Here is a 21090-nt window from a genome sequence, read left to right on the forward strand (position 1 = left end):
CCCATGTGATGAGGGACTTACCCATGTGAGGCTTAGGAGGGCTATCCCTTAACTCAGCAATGACGTTCTGCACGTGCGTCGGGAACGATGCCGTTTGCATTACTCCTTCTGAGCCGCTCTACACTGTTGGACTTAAACGGGCTATTCTCAGATAAAATGATTGCCTAAAACGGCAGTGGTTTTTACTCTGGTCATATATTGCTTGGCTTTGTGGGAGTGCTGTTGTAGTGTTAGTCCTGGAATCCCACTAAGCAGAAGCAGTTGTCCTCTTTTTTGCCCCCAGACATCTGGTCACACTGTGGCTACAGCTGTAGATCTGGCACCCACAGCAACTTCTCGGGCTGAAATTTATAGTGTTTATTTTAATATTTTAAAAAGTAAACTTTCTCTCTGAAAGACTCTAAAAATTAAGAGAAAAGTGTGGATTTTTCCTCAAGAGTCAGCATGAAATGTCTTAGAAAAGAAAGGCAGAAAAATTCTGCATCTGACAGATAATTATGTTTTGCAAATGCAAAGCAAGAATGAATCAGAACTTTAGCTAGGTATAAGTATTCCCATATCAAGTGACCTCCTCATGCACTGAGGTTAAAAAGCAACAGAGGAGTGTCTCTGATTTGGTGTCTGAAAACAGAGTCATTATTCTCTGTAGTACAAGCACGGCCATGCATTTTGCTGCCAACGTGTTTTTTTCAAATCTCTGAAGTGCTAGAGTACTACTATGTAAAAGCAAATATTAGTGTTTTAGATAGATGGATCTATCTATTTTATAAGTTTCTGCTGTGCAAATATTTGTGTTACATGGGATTTTAAGTATTTTAATTTTTTTTGGAAGTTTTATTCTCTTTTCAATGTAGCAGGAACCGACTGTTCTGGTAGTATTACATAAAGATAAACTAGTACAAAGGCTCTGTCACGAGCTAAAACTGCCAGACACCTGGGTTTGATCTGGACAGTCCGTGTTTCCATGCATCTCAGGGTGATGGTCAGATGTCAAAGGTGGAGTGCAACCCGGCCCACTAATGAGGTGGCCGTACCTCGAGCATAGCTCAGAGGCAAGCTGGAAACTTCACTCCGCTCTGAATGTTGCTCCAGCCCATCTTCCCAGATGCAGAGGGGACAAATCACTGCTTGAGGCTTAGCTGAAGCCAGGCTCCTCACAGGGAAGCTGGGACTGCAGTTACATTCCCTGAGAGTTTACTCAAATTACTAGTGGATACCCATTATCTTGCAGAACTGGTTGACATTATTAATGCTGAAGTCTATGGGGATGCAAACAGGTATTTGACTGAACTGGGGGGACAGAGGAGATTAAACTACCAATATCCTCCAAATTCATATCTTGGCTACAATTCAGCCTCCGAGAAGACAAAGAGATGAATAATCTAAGTGCAAGTCCTGTCCCCCTTTTCTTATACCATTAGATACCACTGCTGTCAGCTGTGCAGGCAGCCTAGGCGCAGACACTGAGACAGTAAACAAGGGAAAAAGGTGTGGAGAATGACTAAAACACAGCAGTTGTTGTATTGAATGATCTGACTGCCATGGTTTCCCAAGTAAGACGAGGCTGCATCATACCAGGAGGAGGCAAGGGAAAAGAAGCAGGGGAGGCTTGGCAAGAACCTCCTCTAAAAGCAGTGCTTTGCGCAGATTTGTAGTGCAATTAATTTCTTTAAAGAGTGATGTCCCTTTGATAAGCTGCCCGGGAGAGGAGGAGGGTACTGAGATAGGGCTACTCGGGCTGTGAGCAAAGCCCCGCAACTGGCCACCCATCTCGAGCTGGGGGCTATCACCGCTGCTTCATCAGCACCTGCAGGCAGGTCCCAGTTGGGCATCTGGTGCCAGCACCACACGGTGTGATCCTCGCCTGGTCTGAAGCCATTTCTCTAATAATTTGCTCAGTTGTCTTCTAGCAGCTGCTTTAAAATTGTTTCTGAAACCCAAAGGAAACACCCCTCCGGAATGAGTGGTTTCGTTCTCCTGGATCCCGGGGAACTCAGGGAGAAAGCGAAGGAGCTGGCTGCAGCTCAGGGGCTGCGGTGCCGCTGGCCAGGCGCTGGCCTCGCGTCGGCCCCCAGCCCTGCTGTGCAGCCCTTCTGCATTGCTTTGCAACCGAGAAACCTGAAAAAATCCTCAGCCAGACTCCACAGTCGTGGGACGGATGAAGAATTTGTTTGTCTGCCTGAGATCTCACAGTTACAAACCCTAGAGTACATCTCTCTCCGAGCTGATAAGGCCTCTCTTTGATTTTTTTTTTTTAAGGGATTACCCATACCATTAAGCAAAATACACAAGTCAACCTATTTATGTCTGATTATAGCTTTGCCTAGACCACCTGAAGCATGTAATAATTGCTCTGAAGTGCATTTCCTGATGAGCCATTTATTGCGTTTCTAAAATATAAAATACTTATGAGGGAAAAACCAACAACAAAATCCAAGGAAAAATGGACAGTAGGGTTCATTTTTTTGTGCTGGAACTCTTTAATGTACACAGTTTGCCATTCTAACAGCCAGTCAAAAAGCTCCAGTTCCACTGAAAAGCTTTTAAGGCATTTTAGCTTTTTTGGTTAAAGACTGAGCACATTGATTGCTACTTTACAGCTCCTTTTTTTTTTAAAAAAAAAATAAAGAAGATATAATGCAGACACGTGGTTCTACAACCTTCATTATGACTGTCTCTGTTTTGGCATACAGTTTGATTTATGTGTTATCTTTTCCCATCTGTAAAGTATGTTGTTTCCCTTACACACACATTCATATTAGAGAAAACAGAAGGATGAAGTATGGTTTAGTGAGGCAGGATGTCAAGGCACAGTAAACATAAAAAAAAAAAAAAAGAAAAGGAAGGGACTTAGCAGAATAAAAGCAAGAGGGGTTTTTTTTTGGTGACAATAAAGGGTTTTGACATATGGCCTCTATCCATGGGAACAAAAATACTTAGCTTTAAAAATCCCATAGAGGTCTGTGTGACCAATTTCAAGGCAGATGAATAAGCAAATGAGCTGTTTGCAGTGCAACAAATGCCTACAGTACTAACATGAATTGTGAAATCACTGGCTGTGACTGATCAGAGTTCATTAAAAATAAATCTTGGCCCAGCAGTTTTAATAAATGGAATGAGCAATAAAGGCAGCAATGATTTGCTTTTTCTCATGCAGAAAACTGTCTGATTTTGTATTTTTCACTCAGCCAAAGGATTTCTGCTGAATAAAACTGATTCTGGCATCTGATGTAAAAACTCAGGTCTCGCCTTTCTGGGGGTGAGGAGAAGATGGGAGACAGCAGCTTTGTCAAGTCCTCAGAGCCTTTCAAATGTAACTTTTTCTAGAATTTATTTTGGCATTTAAGACATTGTGGGGGGGAAAAAAAATCAAAGCCACATTTTCTGTTCTGCCTGCTGAGGAAAGGTTGAGAACACAGGCATAAAAGAGGGCTCCACTCGCTCCCATCGAGGACAGCTCTGCCTGATGGCTGAAGGACCGCTCACGTGGAACCGAGTGTTACCTTGGCTGGAAAACTCACCATAGAGACCAAAGGCAAAGCAGTTTTGGAAACACAGATACTGTAATGGCATTATATATGCTCCTCACTGGGCCAAGGAAGGAATGGATTAATGACCTGGCCTGGAAATATGGTCTGCGTTTGACTCTGCTCCATCACATGTGGAGGCTAAGAAAATTTGATGGAAAAGGCATAAGAGTTACCAGCCCTGTGCTGCTCAGAGGCGCGAGCACCAGGGTGCTGATGCCACCTCAGAGGTCGGCTGCTAAAGTGCTCAAGCCTCCGCCTGGGTTGGAGCAGCACTTACCAACGCTGGGCACAGCCTGAACGCCTACAGGAGTGCCACAGGTCTCATCTGGCACCTAAACCAGAAATCCAGCTGAAGCTTGCTGCTTTCTGGTTCAGGAAAAAGGGAGCAAGTGGCACGTAGGCACAGCACACGAGTGAAACGGTCACATGCTTCCTCTGCATTTTTGCTGTTATTTTAATTTTCTTCCTCATACAACAGCAACAGCAAATGGACAGACTCAGTCCCAGAATGCAGTAACATGTCTACGTATTATTTATGGCACACACAATGCAAAACAAATACGTCATCTACTAACGCTAGCACTTCTCTGGCACTGGGACACAGGGAGCAGTGAGAGTGGGTGGACCTTGCCGGTACAACAGAACTCCAGTTACAGAAAAGCTGTCCAGAAAGCAATAAGCGAGAAGGGGAATGAAGATGGTTGGGGTTATTCTTTCCCTCCCTGCCATCCCTCCTTCCTTCCCTGTCACCTTCCTTCCCCTTTGCCACCTCCACATAGTCCCAAGTCCGGTTGCACCCCTGGGGAGCAGCAATCCCTATTAGAGCTCCTCTGACCCTGCAGACGTTTCATAGCTGAGGAAGCCAGCTCCTGAGAACTACGCTCTTCATGACAGCAAACATTAATCAGTAAAAACGCCCCCAGCAGCAAGCTCCCCCATTAAACTATGCATACAGAGCAAGCCGAATATTGGCGTGGCAAAGATGACTGCTCTAAGCCGAGATCACGCAAGCTCCAGTCAGCCTCTATCAGGTGATTTCCACTTTTGGGTAGGGCTAGTGCCGAATTCACTGGGGAGCCAAAGAGGCAAAGGTGTAGTTATCCTGATCTAAAGCCCAATGGAGTGGGTGGAAAGTCACACGCTGGTTTCAGTGTGCTTTGGATCATATCTGTAAGCAGGGAGGAGCAGGCACAGAGTACTCTGTGGACCTTACATAGGAGCTCTGGATTTGGGGGAAATGTCTCTCTTAAATCAAAACGCTTGCTGTGCAAGTGCAAACTCGGCGTGCGTGTGCAAGAAGACGTGATGCCTGGAGGGTATGGGTCATTTATACCCTAAGGAAAGACACTCCCTAGAATAAATGGTTTTAATAAAGTAACAATGTTTACTTTTCCTTTGCTGCAGCAGAACACAGAGCACCTTCATGAAAGGTCCTCGAGGTTAAATAAACTATACTTGGTCAAATACCTTACAGTTAAAACGCGGGGTTGCTCCTGCACATGAGATTGGGTCTTTGTTATTCTCCTGGGTATAATAACCTGTGCAGCTTATTTCTTTGCAACTTGTATCTCTAATTAAAAAAGGCAAGTAAACGAAAGGCTAAAGTAAGACTGACACATGTCAGCAGACGTGTTAAGGGTCTGTATGTTGTGATGATCTTTCATCACTGGGGTTTCTCATGTACAAGGTGTTGGGCAAGAGCTGATTCTACAAGCTGCCAGCACATGCCCAGAGGGGTACATCACACACCTATTTTCAGGACTTCTCTCTTGAAACTTGATTTTGTTTACTATTTTCATTCGTTTTCTTGTAAGTGGCGACGTGATGACTAATAAATGAGGTTATGTCTTGCAAATTTGATAGTAGCAGCCTGCTGCAATAATTTCTGTCCTCCAAGCTAGCCAGAGCAGTTGTTTTTTTTTCCTGCAATCCCTTTAGCTGTATGGCCTACTCCCTAAAATGTTCCCCCTCATTTTGATTTGATAAAGATCCCTGTTTACTCATTTTATAGGCCTTAGATGAAGGACAGTCCCGATTTATCAAATACGAGGAAGATTGTGGGGAGGGGAGAGCAGCACCACTGTGTTTTTCCACACAACCTGTTACGGTAACAAGCACTCCCCCGCAATGTTTGCTGACAGATGTTCAAGGCTTGGAAAAAAAATTTGCTTTCAGCTGATGGCTGTACCACCACTTTTGAAATAAGTGTTAGTTCCAGGCTCCTGAGTTCACGAGGGCAAAGAAACAGCAGGAGGAAAACAGATGAACTGGGTAACGAGGGGGAAGAACAGAACGGCAAAATAAAACATTGGTGCTGACAGAGCTGACAAATGTAATATCTCCTGGGCAGCAGGGAAGTAAAAAAAAAATAAAAAATAGAGCTGGATGTGAAAGAGCTGGAGCAGTGACCTTCAAATGGCTGTGTGGGTCTCTGAAGTTGAACTACGAAGGATGTCCAAACTTCCCACTGGGTCTTCTTGGACATGAGTATTTAGTTAGCACGTGCGTGCCCTGGCAGTGCCTGGGAGGAGCTGGGGATGGATATCCCTTCTCAGGGCACCGAGAGGGAATCTGGGAGGCACGGGCCGTACCGGGGAAGGATGGGGACCTGTGCTTTTGTGGAGCCCGTACAGCTGCTTGAGCACAAAAAGAAGTCTCCAAGGAGTCTGGGTGACACCAGCCGGAGGTCTCCCATTAGGTGATACAGTTTACCAGTCCTGGCTGCGGCTTTGGGCATAATCCTGCCTCAGACGACAGAAATTTAGTGTGCAAGGCCCAGATGGTTATGGATGAACTTGCTGGGACGGACAAAATCACCAAGCTGTTTAAGGCTTGCTGATGCCAGTGGGAATTAGGCAAGCAATCAGTTTGAACATCAGGCGCTGCATGAACTAGGCACGTCAGCAGCCTTCAGTTGCTTCTGAATTCCTGGTCCTCAGCTAGGATTGGTTTCACATCTGGCATAGCCTGGATTTTTCTCTGAGGCTACTAAAGCTTATCCAGCTATAGCCCAAGCAACTGGAGCATGCCGGGGAGGATTAATCTAGAGCAGTGAAACTTCTTGTTGTTGCCAGTTTGTTTGGTTTTGTTTTTTTATTAGGATGACAGAGGTATGTGTGTAGGAACTGGAAATCCTGTGAGTGTATCCATTTCAACACACCATTTCTTGGAAGGGGTTTCTCTGCTCGTGGGCAGACTGTAACAACATGAGGATAATCCCTTTCTGTCTTCACGTCCTTCTTCCCCTCTCCCAAACAGGCAGGAGTGACTGGAAAGACTATTCATAGTTTTTCTCAAAATTTCCCATCCCTTCCCTTCCCTTCCCTTCCCTTCTTTCCCCTCACTTTGCCAGCTCAGATATTCTATTAAACAGTAAAAACGTTTATTTAACCTGAGGTTCAAAGTAAACTAGCTGTGCTATCACCTTGTACATATCCCTATCTTCTCTCGCGGCGTGGGAGTACTTGTTTACTCACCGTGAATGTTGCAGTGATTTACATGTCTACTTTTAAAAAAAATTGAATCAAAGCATTAATAATTTACCACCAAGTAGCATTCATTTTTGTAAAGTTGTATCCATACCCCAAAATGTTGTATGAGCAGCAGATTGCTGAAGATATGAACTTCAATATAAGACTAGCAAGCAAGGTCAATTTTCAGCTCTAATAACCCTTGACATTACCTGTTTAAAGGTGCAGCTATGTAGTTTCTACACTGTTATTCTGGAAGATGGATTAATTCAATAAAAGTTGGCAACACGTGGGGTTTTATTCTATGCGCAACACTTTCTACAAATAATGTTCCCTAAAAGACAGGCAAAGTTGAGATGTTTTCCTTTTCTACTGATGAATCATCTGGCCATTTGGACAGACCAAACTAATGGGAATTCCAGCAGCCTGAGCCCTGTATACCAGAAAGAGAGAGGTGCGTAACGTGCGGGAGAGTGTATCGTGTGTGTGTGCGTGCACGCATCCCTCCCTCCACACATACATCCACTTTTGACAAAGTAAAGTAATACTAGACAGGAGAGAAAAACTCTAGATGAGGGACTATTCCTCCCGTTGTCTCTGTGGCTGTGGAGGTAATTGTGATGAATGGTGCTAGAAAAGTTTTTGAGTTTTATGGAAGCGCTTTGTCCCTACTTTTTTTTAATTGAATCCTTAGCACTTTAGCAAAGGCAACAATGTTTTCCCAGGGTATACTGGAGGCAGAATGTCTCAAAATGGAAAAAATAAGTACAGTTTCCATGATTTATGCCATTTACTCTGCAAACATAATATGTAGAGCAGAACATTGGCAGGTGTTAATCAGTATATTTTTCTTCGCACCAGTAGAGCTGCTTCAGCTTATACCAGCTGAGAATCTGGCTCTGTGTATTAAATAAAAAAGTGGGTCTGGCTTCCTGATCTTTTGTAGTAGACACACAAAACTGCTCGTTATTGAGCTGTGGGCTTGAAAAGCAATCTCACTTCTCAGTATTGGCAGCAGGCTGGAGAAATGGGGACATGGTGTGCTGAGCTCCTGGGTAGAAGAAATGTTTTCTTTCAAACCATAACGACCTTTTTGGCCATCCGAAGGAATATGTTCAAGCTTCCTTGGCAAGCAAAGGTGGGACACCAGCCAGTTACTACATGAAGGCTTTGAAGATGGAGGGAATAATAAAAGGGGGAAAAAAAAATTAAAGAGGAAAATCATTTTGTTCCCAGATGGGTAGCTAAGGGGTAACCATTCATCCCTCTGCTTTGGAAGCAGAAATACAAATTGACCTGATGCATCAAAATCAGTACCTTTTTTTTGACTGTTCCCTATCTCAGATGTTGTGTCTGTTTTTTACATGACCACAAGGTTTTAAAATAGGTCCAGTTAGCTCCCGAGAGTGGCTTCAGGTGGTATTTCTGATCTGTAAATGGTTCTGGACTGACCTCTTTGGAAGCTGATGTACAATGTAATAGGTAAATCAACTGAAACCCTGCCCGCTATTCCTGACTTAATGTAGGGAAGAGACGGAACATAAGTTTGGGGAAGAAATCAAAGATTCCTGGGGGAAAACAGGAACATTGTTTTGGCAGAAATGCTACAGATGCACATGTGTATTAGTAATAGAAACTGTCATTTGCAAACAGCTGCTGTCAGAAAAAAAACAAGTGAAAAAGTAAGTAGAAGCTGGAGGGAAATCGGGGAGCTATAGAAATATATGCACACTATTTGTTTTTTCTGATTCTTAAACTTCTTTTAATCAAGACGATTACCCAGGGTATGCACAGAGAAGTGCTGGTTCTTACGCACTGAAACATGAAATGAGATTCTCATAATGTAAAGCTCCTGGGAGATCTTAAGGTCACAAAAAAGTGAGCTTTATATAACAAATTTGAGGGGAAAGGATATGAAAGCTTGATAGGTTTGAATGTCAAAGTCTGGTGTCCACTGACTGAATGCTTAGATGTTGCAATTGTTTGTTTTGGAAGGACTATACCTTTGAGTATACAGAGCACACTATTTTAAAGATTAGATCCCTCCCTAATAAGCAATATTTTCTTACCCCAGAATTTTATTCTATCAGAGTGATCTTTAAATGATGTTTTCTGTTATTAGAGTTTGACCTAAACTCCTAAATAGCTCTATTATGTCCAGCGACCTCATTCTTACCAAGTTTTACAGGTCAGTGGTGAATTAAGCAGCCAGCTTCCTGCTAATTAATCCTATTTAGTTAAAGAACTGTTAGACTGCATTATCTTATCTCTGTTAAAAGGAAGTTTTTACGGGATTGGCACCAGATTACTGTTATGAATGACAACCCTCCATCCAACTTTGACATACAGTACATGAGCAGAAAGGTAGAAGAGCAGAAAAAGAGGTCGGCACACAAATGCTGTCTTGTTCTTCAGTGTTTCCTCATGACATGAACGATTAGAGTTATTCCAGCACCCAGATGGCTTTGAAATTACACAGCCCCCAAATCTTTCTGCCCGGCAAGGCACTGTATTTTGGTACGTCAGGGTCCAGATGTCTTGTCAGAAACCCAGGCCCCCAGTCAGTGTGACTGCAGATGGGAGAGACAGACAAGGCCAACGCTGCATTTGCGTAGATGGTCCTTGTTTTACTCCAGAATAGCAGCGGCCCGACAGAACTGAAACCCACTGTGTGGCAGGAAGCCTGTATCAAAATAGCTGATACTGAGATTGTACCACTTGCTATAATTGTGAGGCCCAGAGGAGCCTTTTCTATGTCAAGTTTTGAAATCAATAATTTACACTAAATGTCATGGAAGGTGAGCCCTTGTGGAAAATACTCGTGAGTGCATAAAGGGTAGGGAACTCAATAACTGTAAACCAGATAGCAGAAATGTATTTGGTGGTTCTAGTCCATGTTGGGTGGGCTATACATGCACCAATAGGTTTATAGCTGCTTTTCTTTACTTTTTTTTCTTTTTCTTTTTGCCTTTAACTGCTCACCACCATTATGCCTTTCACTACTTGATTGTGTGGTCTGGAGTGAAGTGGACAAAGTCTACGACAAGCAGGGTTCACCCTGCCAGCCGGCATCTCCTGGGAGCAGGGCAGGGAGGGAGAGGAGAAAGGAGAAGGAGGTGTTTATAAATGGCCTGATTTTTACTGCTATTTACGTATTACATGAAATTTGTGGAGCTACGTCTATGAAAAGTACTTATTTAATTGGACAGCCACTGGCACTGGGAAACAAGATTAGCCATTCTGGGGACTGTTGAACAATGGACGTATTTTCACCTGAGCTGCTTGAAATAACCCACCCGCGTGGCTCCTATGCCATCCCATCCAGCGTGCTTTTCTGCTGGGAGCTGCTAGAGCCTCAGCACTGGCACTGTCTGGCCACCCCAGCTGTGGTACCTGGCTCCAAGCAAAGGTTGGGCAGATGCTGCTTCCAGGACGCTGGCAGGAACAGGCAGGGGCTGTAAAGATGGGTGTTCACTCTGCTCAGGGTGGGACGACCAGGGTTGGGGGAAGCCCTTAAAAACTAAAGAATTAGAAGTGAAATCATCTACGCAGAAGTTTATGAAATCCTGGGTCCTCCCCTAGGGGCACTGAGACGTTTTTGTCTGTCAGATACCATCAACGAACCTGAACATTTGCAGTTTGTGCCTCTCCTTAGTATCAGAATAGTAAATCCTTGGTGGATATTTCAGATGTAGCTGGGTAAAAACTGCCAGATATTGAATGGTAACTGCTGCATTTATACTATTGAGTGTGAGTAGGAAGTTTAGTTTTACCACTTTGGGCATCTCAGCCACCAAAAGAAGACGTACATTAGCTAGCAAGAGGAACAAAAAGGACAATTGCTAAGTAAGAAGGACTAAGTTAGAACATCAGCTCCACTAAAAACTGTTTCTAACAGTTTTTCTAAACGCCCCTCATGTCCCTTCTAAAGCACCACTGCCTGTTAGAGAGTGACCATGAGCTCCACACACATGCCAGGCCCAGACCTCAGGTAGGTGTAATTAAAAACAAAGGTAATGAAGAGTTCTTTAACTGGGTTGTCAGCAAGCTGACCCTAATGTAGCAATTCTTTTAATGTGAAGAAAAGCTACCGATATCTGAATGCAAGATGATACATTAAATTACATGTCTTATGATGAATTGCTAATGTATTCTGAAGTGTCCAAAATTAGTTTAGAGAGCCTCTTTCCAACAGCACAAGAGATATGGGAAGTAAATCGCCTGCACTAAATTTGCATTGAAAGACCACAGAAAGTCCCATTTCTTTATGTAGGAATAAAAACACATACACAAGAAAAAGAGACGATGAATAAGAGGGGCTTAGGATACATGAACAGTTTCTGCTGCCGTTTGACTGTAGTTTGTCTGGCCTGTGTCTGAGGCTGCAAACGTCTTCCTTATTAGTAGGTACAGAAGGATTATGAACTGCACTTAGATGTATGGCATTTGCCCAGCAATAAAAGGGAAGAATCACGTATATTCTGGAAAAAGTAAGAAATAGTTTGAGAAAAAAATTGGGTTTGTGTTAAAAATAATGATTTTGGAAGGAAGAACATGCTCTTTTTTTACCCTGGAATTTTGCTTTCTTCCTGTTGGATGGATCTCTCCTTTCTTAACTAATTCCTTACCCAAAAATGCTCATGTTTAAAAAATGCATTTTGCAAAAATAAGTAAACCAATAGGAAATTAGATTTTTGACATTTCACCTGCATCTTTTCTACGTGGCTGGATTCAATCACTTCTGCCTTTGTGGACCATGCATTTGCTGCGCTGCACTGTATGATACAGCCTAACACGTGCACAATACAATTACTTTGAGCTAAGCTGAGCTAAGTATATCCAAGTACGCTACTGGCTTTCATCATGTGCAGTTAAAGCACCAACCTATTCAGTTCTAAAACGAGTGCCTGGGTGTTTTTTCATGCTTCTATATCCTAAGGTGACCTGTGAAAAGCAAAGGATTCAGATCTGTACTGCGTGGCTCCCTACAGCACAGACTTACTGAACAGCCTATTCTGGAACTCAAGTACTTGCAAATGACACACACATAAATGTCTAACTAAGCCTTAAACCAACTGACTTCACATCTACTGGCATAGTTATTTTTAATTCTCTGCCTCATTTTGCACACCAGCAATAATCTCATGCCTGGCAAATTGGGATCATCTGGCTTAAAAGTTCAGCTGCAGCCATGTTAAAAAGACCAGAGGAAATGGATAGCTCATCTCTGGAAAATGCAGCCCTTTGGAGCGGCGCCAGAACTCCTTAAAAACAAATCAACTCAGGATTACGGTTTATTAGAGGCAAAATGGCGAAATCATTTCCAGGCTATTTTTTGACCCACTACTTCCTTGCTACCGTTAGCAGACAGCAGTTTTGCTCGTCCCTAGTTTTGTGCATTCGCCAGGTGTGGTGTTTTGAAGGGCATGTGATAATCCTGTGCTTTTAGTACGTGAGCACGTAAGCAATCATCGGAGGCAACTACCGTTAAGTCGAGTAGCTGCTGGAAGCACGGCAAGAAGCCTCCTGGCACTTCCCTCCCGGTCCCCGGCACGTCGCCCATGGGAGAGAAAATGTAGGAGGAGGCAGCCGGAGACTAAAGCTGGCAGAGCAGCTGCAGCTGCCGTCAAAGCAGAAGCGGCCTTGGCATTTTCCTCAGTTAGATCCGGGTTTCCTCTGTTCCTGGTGACCCTCTCTTTGGTCAGCCCCCTCTCCTGAGCCTCAGGGCTGCTTCTGTCTCTGGGCACATCCAGGATGAGTGTGGTTGGTAGTAAAAAGCTAAGCTTCTGCAAGACTGAAATTTAGGTGAGGAAGGTAGTCAGTGATGAAAAGCTGCACACTTCAATTAATAGGAAAACGAAGTCACTTTGCCTGCAGGGGATCAGCTGCTTTTAAAATGTTACTGGTTTACTTACACAGGTGATATAACCTAAGACAGATGCTGGAATGATGCATGGAACAAAAACGTTTATTGGGCATGTGCTATTTAACAGCAATCAAGGTGCAATTTTTCAGAGCAATAAAGTGCCGTAAATTATGCGGTGGATACTTGCCATCCTAGAAAGGTAGAAATGTATTACCTGCCTCAAACGGGCACACAGTGTGATGTAATCAGCAAAAAGGAGATAATGCACAGCTCCTTCCTTGCTGTGAAATGCCATGTAGGATGGCTGGTGGAGCAATGCCCACCACGGGAAGCTTTTTTCCTAACAAGTTGCCTCATCAGTGGACTGGTCAGAGACACAGGGCTCCTACCAGGAGGAAATCCTGGGATTGTTGGGAAAAGACTGATGGGAAATTGACCCTCTTGAACAGAGGACTTCTGCGCACCACCTCAAGGAATAATTCAGTGCTGTTTGTGGGGCCTTCTGCGTAAAAGCACAGACTATCTCTTCATAAAATTCTGTACATTTAGAGCCAAAATCCTTCCTCTGCTATTCTAGTAGGAATGACAGCAGTATTTGGCATGTGGAATATAAACCTTTCTTTGAAGCTCTGCATTAGGACAACAGGTCTCCTGGGCAAAGCATCATTTGGAATTCAGTGGCAAATGAAACAAACATTATGCTGATAAATAAGAACCTCTTGGGGTTAATTTCAAAAAGCAAGACTGATCCTCAGCAGAGGAACAAGAAATGGACTAATAATATTAGTGTGTCATTCACTCTGATTTCATTTACCAGGTCACCTCATAGGCCAGTGACTCTCATTTGCACTTTCAGATAGACAGTAATACAACCACAATGAAATTCCCTAATGTCACGGAAAAACTCGAGAAGGAGATGGTGTCCAAATCTGGACCGGGAGTGAGCTGAGGCTGTTGCCTGGGATAAGATTAGTTTTGGATATGAGTAGGAGGCAATTTCAAAAGGGTGAAATTTCACAAACTCTTCTCTGTATTTTGGCTCAGATGAGCCGTCTTAGAAGATTTCCACTGTGATGGGGAACATTTAAACATTAGAGCTGGACAGGAAGGCTCCATTCCCAGTTTGGCTCCTTCCTACAATCCCAGTGGTGGGCTGATGTTACACTCTGGGATGCCTCCTCTTTACTCCTTAGTCCACCTGAAACTTTACATGCCCAAGGAGCCTGTCCAGGACCAAGTGAGAGCTAAAAGGGCCATGTAGTTCTGTGCCTAAGAGAGTTTTTGCACTTGGACTTCTAGTCTCTGCCCCTTCAGCCTTGTGAGGGCTTCACAGTAAAAGAAGAACAGAAATGGGAGAGTTGCCCTTATTTCGGTGTTAATGTTATTCGTGCCTTACTATTTTTATCCATGCACAAAGCCAGCTTACGGTTCAGAGCTCAGCTGGGCTACTGCTGAGCTCAGCAGGACCGAGGAGCCGAAGCTGCTGCTCTGAAGAAGGGCTGCTTCTGCCTCTTGGGAAGGGGGGGCAGCAGCGGAGCGCCAAACTTGGCAGGAGCTGGGAGCAGGAGCTGGTTTGGCCCTTTCCCAGTCAGGAAAAGGCTCCCGGCTCCTAGGTCTTGCTGATTTTTGAGGTCTTCAAAAGCGGTGAGACTCACACCTCAGTGGTAGAGCTCAGTGGAGATTGCCACGCTCCGGCAACCGCTCCTCAGGGAAGCAACAACTCTCCTCTCGGCACAGCAAGAGTTTGTAGCCCTCTCTGAGCTAAAACTGGGTTGCAGCTGCTGCCACGCAGCTGCCCATCCTTGCCAGCAGTAAATAGTGCTGGTGATGCTCTGGTGATGCTCAGGAAGGGCTGGAGTCCCAGGGTCCTTGCCTTGCCTGGCACAAAGACCGGTGGTGACCTGCAGCTGGGGGAGGCGATGGCCGTTGATGCAGCTGGTTCTATTTGGGATCCTGCAGGGTCCCAGTGAGAGCAGCGGCAGCACAGATTGGAGGCTTCTCCTCATCAGAAGTGGCTCTCTGCCCTTCCCAGTGAGGTAGAGGCAGGGCATGCTGCTGCATAATAATCTGCTCAGGCACCGATCTGTATCATTTTCACATTCCTGGAAGAAAAAATCTTGCATGGGAGAAAATGCCTTACTTCTTCTGCACTCATGACATGCTCCCCTTTCTAATTTGGAAGAAAAAGGGTGGGGTTTTTTTTCAAAATACCCTACTTTTGCTTTGAAATGTAGTTGATAAATTGCCTAGTTCCAATTTTCTTCATACTCTGACTAAACGCTCTGCTCTGACGGTATTTTGCTCTTTGAATCTAGCATACCAAAGCAGCTCAGGGTGTGGAGGAGCTGGGTTTCTCATGCAGGAAAAGGAGACCCATGAAAGAAAAAAGGAGTGTTGTAGGTGAGTGCTTTGGCACTGCATTCTTGTTTGTGACAGCAGCGCGGTTCCAAACCGGGTCCTTGCTCCAGCTGCCATCTTTAGCATGTGGAGAGCTGGAAGTCATCTGTGGTGGGGAAAAAAAGAAAAGATTAAGGAAACAAAAAAGGAAGGGATAACTTCTTATTTTTTGGGTAATAGTTTGGCTGAAGACTGAGATGCATGCAAAGCAGATTAAGATTAAGAACAGACCCCTACTGCCTTCTTGCAATTTTGGAAAAGCCAAGGCAGCATCAGGATTCAGGTAGGATAGGAGTGCACACCAGCCCAGCATGGTGGCATCCCGTGGGCACCAGAAAAGTTTTTGCTTGCTAAGATATCTGATACAAACTGTGATTTTCAAATGGGGGCATCCTGGGGCCATCAGAAACCCTATTTGTCTCTCCTAATATGCACAAATGGACTGTGGTACCTTCCAGCTCTTTACTTCCTTGGACAAGGGCTCTCACAATCTTTTGGTTCATTGCTGCACAGTGTTTTGATTGCATCCCCACATGCACAGGCCTAAAATGTTGGGTTTCATTCTTTCATCTTCAAGGCACTTTGATTCTTTGTCTCTAGGCCAAAGGCCCAGAACATCCATACAACTCTAGATGACCAAAATCTATTCTAGTACACATAATGGTTATGCATTGGCTGTCGATGTATGTGCAGCTGTAAACGAACCCATTTTGGCTCCCTGGGAGCAGCTAGGGGTAGGTAACCTTCTGTAACAGCAGCCCACTAACTTCAGTAGACTTGGATGAGATGCAAAGTAGTGTGGGATGCCAGCTGAGGAATTTACTTTGTGCCTCTGTCCAGACATTTGTAAGTATTACTTCAACAGGCAGTTTTAAACAGGAGCACCAAATGTGCGTATCTGACTTTTTGATAGTTGCTAAGAATTGCATCCTGGGGAATATATATGTCATTTCAGTGTACGGCAACTAAATTCAGTGCAAACACTCCTGTTCTGGGCCAACATGGCCTCCAACTAGGAACATTATGCACATTTTTAACAGTGAGGGTAATTAGGTAATGGAACAAATTTTCTGTAGTAATCCAGTTAATTTCCAGCATTTATAGACTTTAATCAAGACTAAAAGGTGCCCTGACTCCACCAGGAGTCGTAGTCTTGATAGTGAAAGTACTTGGTAAAATGGCTTTTGTTTTGTCGTAGGTGAAACTAAATTATGGCTTTGAATCTGTGAAACCAATTCTGAGTGAACAGTGACCCAATTTCTGTTAGTTCACACTGTGTATTTTCACACTGTGGTTTGCTGTTCCAAAAGCAGGACAGCTTGTTTAAATCTGAAATGATGAGTTTCTCCAGCTCTCCTGAATAAAAGGCAGAATGCTGAAATCCACTGGAGTATTCCCACATGAGCTTAATGCATTGTAGGATAAACAAAACATGGAAAAGTAAAATCAGCATAAAATCCTATCAGTCATAAGCAACTGGGATTGCATGAATGCATGAGTCATGAAACATTGGGGGGTTGTCTTTCCTATGTGGGTAGAAAGACTGAAGCTTTAAACTCTCCTACATTACAATGAAAAATGTGGCCTTTCCAAGAAAAAAAAAAAAAAGTCTTATTCTTGGCTGCCATATGAATAGGAATACCTGGATCTTGTAGAGTTCATTTTAATTGCATTTAGATCCCATGGGCCGATATGGGCTAAACCACAACAGTATCTGAGTGTAAAACACAACCGAATCTGAGAGCACGGCTATTTTTTATGCACGTGAACTAGGGAAGAGGGGTTTGCCCAGGACCGCACCGTCCCGTGCTTTACAGGGTGGGATGGCCGCCTGCCTGGCACAGAGGAGAGGAGAGGCTTGCGGCTGCCTCTGCCGTCTCCTGCATCCGACTACAGCCCCAGCTCTGGAAAATCCTGCTCAGGAGGTGACCCTAACGCTCCTTCCTCTGGGGGCAAATGCTGATGGTTTTATCTCATCGAAGATACTGCTATTTACTGGTATATTTAGGCTATGAACTCCCTAGATGAGGCAGGAATATGTCTTTTGATAGATGAACTGTTTGGTGCCCTGATGTCTTGACTTGGCCTGTGGCTGTTGCAGCGACACACATGTTGAATGCTACTATTTCATTTAACACACACTTTCTCAGCAGAATTGCAAAAAGCTATTGGCAGGCTCTTCAGAAAATTCTGATAATTTGGCCTATTTTAAACTGTACCTTTTCAAAACAACACAGCATTTAGTCCAAACATTGACATTTTTCCCAGGATGAGTAAAACATCTTTCCAGTAAAAACTGGCAGAAGGAAAATAAAACTAATAGAACGGTAGTACTTTGAAAGCACAAAGGTTTCATTTATCTTTGAAAGATCATTTTCTAGATATCTCTGATTTTCATTTTATTCAAAGAACCTTAGTATTGACTAGTCCAGCACTCAATGGTAATTCCAGTACTAATTCCTAGTATAGCCTATTCAATCACAAAATGTAATAATTTTTGATAGTGTCAAGCACGGAAATAAATTTTGGAAGTAAATCAGTGTGAACTACAGAATATCAAGGCATCAGCAGACTACTTTGTGCATGCATGCAAGAGAAAGACAAGGTCTTTGAAAAGAGTTTTAAAATCAGGCTTGAGTACTCTTGTGAGAAAAAAACAAACAAAAAACTCCCCCCAAATCCAAGACCCCAAACAAAACCAGCCTTTGAGCTCTGCTTCCACACCGGTGCTTAAACTTTGCTCAGAGTAGTTCTGAGGAAAGATGCGAATGAATCAAGATTTGGAAAGGATTGCATACTGGTACACGTCTGGTACAGGCAAGGTCTTGGAGCTCATTTTGAAGGCACTTGGTTTTGTGCTGTTGTCAATAGTGTTAGTAATTTTGGTGCTCAGAGTCACTTCCAGAGGGTCTCCACTGACCTTGGGCTGTTGTCATGAAACTATTTTTTGGGCGGTGCACATGTGCGTGCACGTGTGCATGCAAGGGTGAGGTCGGGCTGTGTTTGGCTCTGGCGGCTTTGTGTCAACTCACAGCATTTCCCATCCGAGTCCAGAGTTCTCTGAACGTCTGTCCTGTCCTGACGCCTCCTCCGCATCCCTCCGCTCTCCGGTCTGGGGCAGCACCCCGCAGAGAAGAGCCGTAACACACCCAGCCCACCCGTGGGTTGCCCAGCCTTGCTGCGGGGGGAGCGGGACGCAGCTGGCGGCCGCCCAGGGCAGCTGCCAGCAGCTGTGCACGAAGAGACCGGGAGGGAAGGAAAAGGGCACCGTGGCCCGGATTCTCCAGAAATTTGTATCTGGAGATGAGCTGATGCATTCGTGTGCTATCTGGGTGGAGAACAGCTAGGAATATTCTTCAGCCGTACAGCCGCTGTTTCCAGCAAGATAACTGCGTAGCAGCACAGTGAATAATATAAAGAAGTTTTCCGGTGATTGCTGCCCAGCGATGTCTTTCCATCTCTAGCAGGCAGAGAACAAAAAATTAGGTCAAGCTCTTGTTTTTAATGTTCTAATTGCCGTTGGACTCTGTAGGAGATAGGCCAAGCCAGCCATGCTACGGCGTTATGAAGCAGAGACGGAGAGAGCTGCTGTGCCAGAGGTGGGAGGACGCGGGGGGCTGCCAAGGGGACCCCGAGCTCCCCCCATCCCAGCCTCTTCATCCACGCCAGATACATCCAGCCAGCTGGAAGTGGTGCCTCTTGGTATCCATCTTGCTCCAGCCTATTGCTTTTTTTAGTATATTGAACACCTATTTTCATTTTTAACAGTCAAGAGGAGATAGGAAAAACCATCGTGATGGGACCTGCCATTTCTCCCTCCGCTGTGAACAACTGCCATTAAAAGAGGGATTAGAAAGAAACGAAAGAGAGGAGGAATGGTACTACCAAAGTTTTCACGACACAATCGTGACAAAATTGTGCTGTATCTTTTTTCCAAACTTCTTCTGAGGGAGTGTTTTAGAAATCCTAAGCCCTTCCTAGACTTCTTTGTTTCTGCCAAGTCAAGCCAAGACAGAAGGCTGCTGCTATTAATGCCTAGCGATGATAGCAGTAATGATGTTTATTAGGTTTTTAACAAAAACAAGCACCTCTGGCTGAGTCAACACTAGCTTTTGCACTGAAGTAGCATTGCTGCTCAGAAGTGAGTCCCCCGATTGCCCATAGGTACCACATGCTGGCTGTGTTGGCAGAGCAGCTGTGGCACACAAACTCGATTCCTCTCCGAAAAAAAGAAAGACTGTAAGTTTTGCTCCTGCTGGGCACCGAATGGGCACCAATTCCTAGCATAGGCACAGCTGAAGAGTCACAGTTTTTTTGCTTTTTTTTTCTGCCAAAGAGAGCATGTTCCTGTTTTAGGCACCGTATCATGGGCAGAAGGCAGGCAGAATGATGTTACGGTCAAGGTACATGTAGTTCAGTCACGAAAATACTGCCAATTCTTAAATGCAGCAGAATTCACCTCGAGAGTGCCTGCTCCCCTATGCGGCCAAGCTGAATGAACAGCTCACACCGAGGACTTTGTTTGAAAAATACACACAAATGCATACAGAAACACATTTATTGCTATTAATCTTCATTTGTTCTAGAGCAGGACTGAGAGTATGGGTGAGGTGAAGGGACTAATTGAACAATATTGTGCGAGCGTACAGAAAGACATGATTCAGATCGTGCATCTTGCGTTCCTATTAATTGTTTGGGGAACGTGTATGGGTAATACAATCAAAATTCTGTCAAAGAATTAGCGCTCACATTGAGAAGTTAAAAAAAAACTTTTTCCTTCCAAAAATGTGTATTTGTCATTCAAGGCACAGGGCATGTTCATGAGCTGAATTAATGCTTTGTTAGCAGTAGCCTGACCGGTATCAGTCATAATTAGAATGATCTCTGTAACTCATGTAAATACTTCTAAATTTCTTGCAACGTAATTCACCCTAATTCAATGTCTTGCTACAGGTCTTAATGACTTCTACTGATTTAAAGCAATGTGGGAGGAAGAGCAAAAAATCGAAAGTATCCATGTACCCTCGATAAAGCACTGTGCTGATAAAGTTCTCTTTCCCCTGTATTTAGGCAGTTTATCAAAAAAATAATGCACCCTCTGCATAGTGTCCATTAATTAGGGGAAGAGAAGTGAAAAGGATTTCACATCAACACAAATAATTCTTAATGTATATGAAGAGCATGCTGATCAATATCCTCCTTACACAAAGCCCTGCGGTGTAAACGGCTTTTCTGAACCGCCCTCACCTCCTCTTCAGCAGATCAGTATTCTCCAGGATGAACTTCTGCCTATATTTTTGTTCTTAAGTGTGCAGGTAATAACAACTTCAGAGAGGTTAAAACCCACGCTTCATGGGGAAATGGAGCAAGATGCATATAAAATGGCATTAAATCCTCCCGGCCAGCGTAAATGCACCAACGCATTCTGCAGGATTTGAAATAGCGTGACAATTTCACTGTGGCGTGCTGAGAAATACAAGTTAAACAAAACGTTTTCTCAGGGTTTTCTCCGTTTCTTGGGGATGGCCTAGCGTAATATGGGGTGAGCCGGCCGGTCTGACCTTTGCCCTCGTTCTAAAAGCCCGTTATCTGGCCGCAGTGACATCGATAATTTGCCCTTAAATAAGGCGGGAGTCACGCCGTTCGAAAAATTAAATCCCACGCCCTCGGGAGCTGCGCTTCACCTGAGCGAAGCCGGACGGGGAAGGGGCAGTTGCTCAGCACGGTTGTCTTTTACCCCCCCCGAGTTTCCTAACTACGCCCCGAGGGCTGGTCCGGCTCCGCCGGCCATCCCAGGCGTGGGCACCCCGCGAGTGGGGGAGCGGGG

This window comes from Haliaeetus leucocephalus, unplaced genomic scaffold (genome assembly GCF_000737465.1).
Source record: "Haliaeetus leucocephalus isolate CR32 unplaced genomic scaffold, Haliaeetus_leucocephalus-4.0 Scaffold195, whole genome shotgun sequence".
Lineage (NCBI taxonomy): Eukaryota > Metazoa > Chordata > Aves > Accipitriformes > Accipitridae > Haliaeetus > Haliaeetus leucocephalus.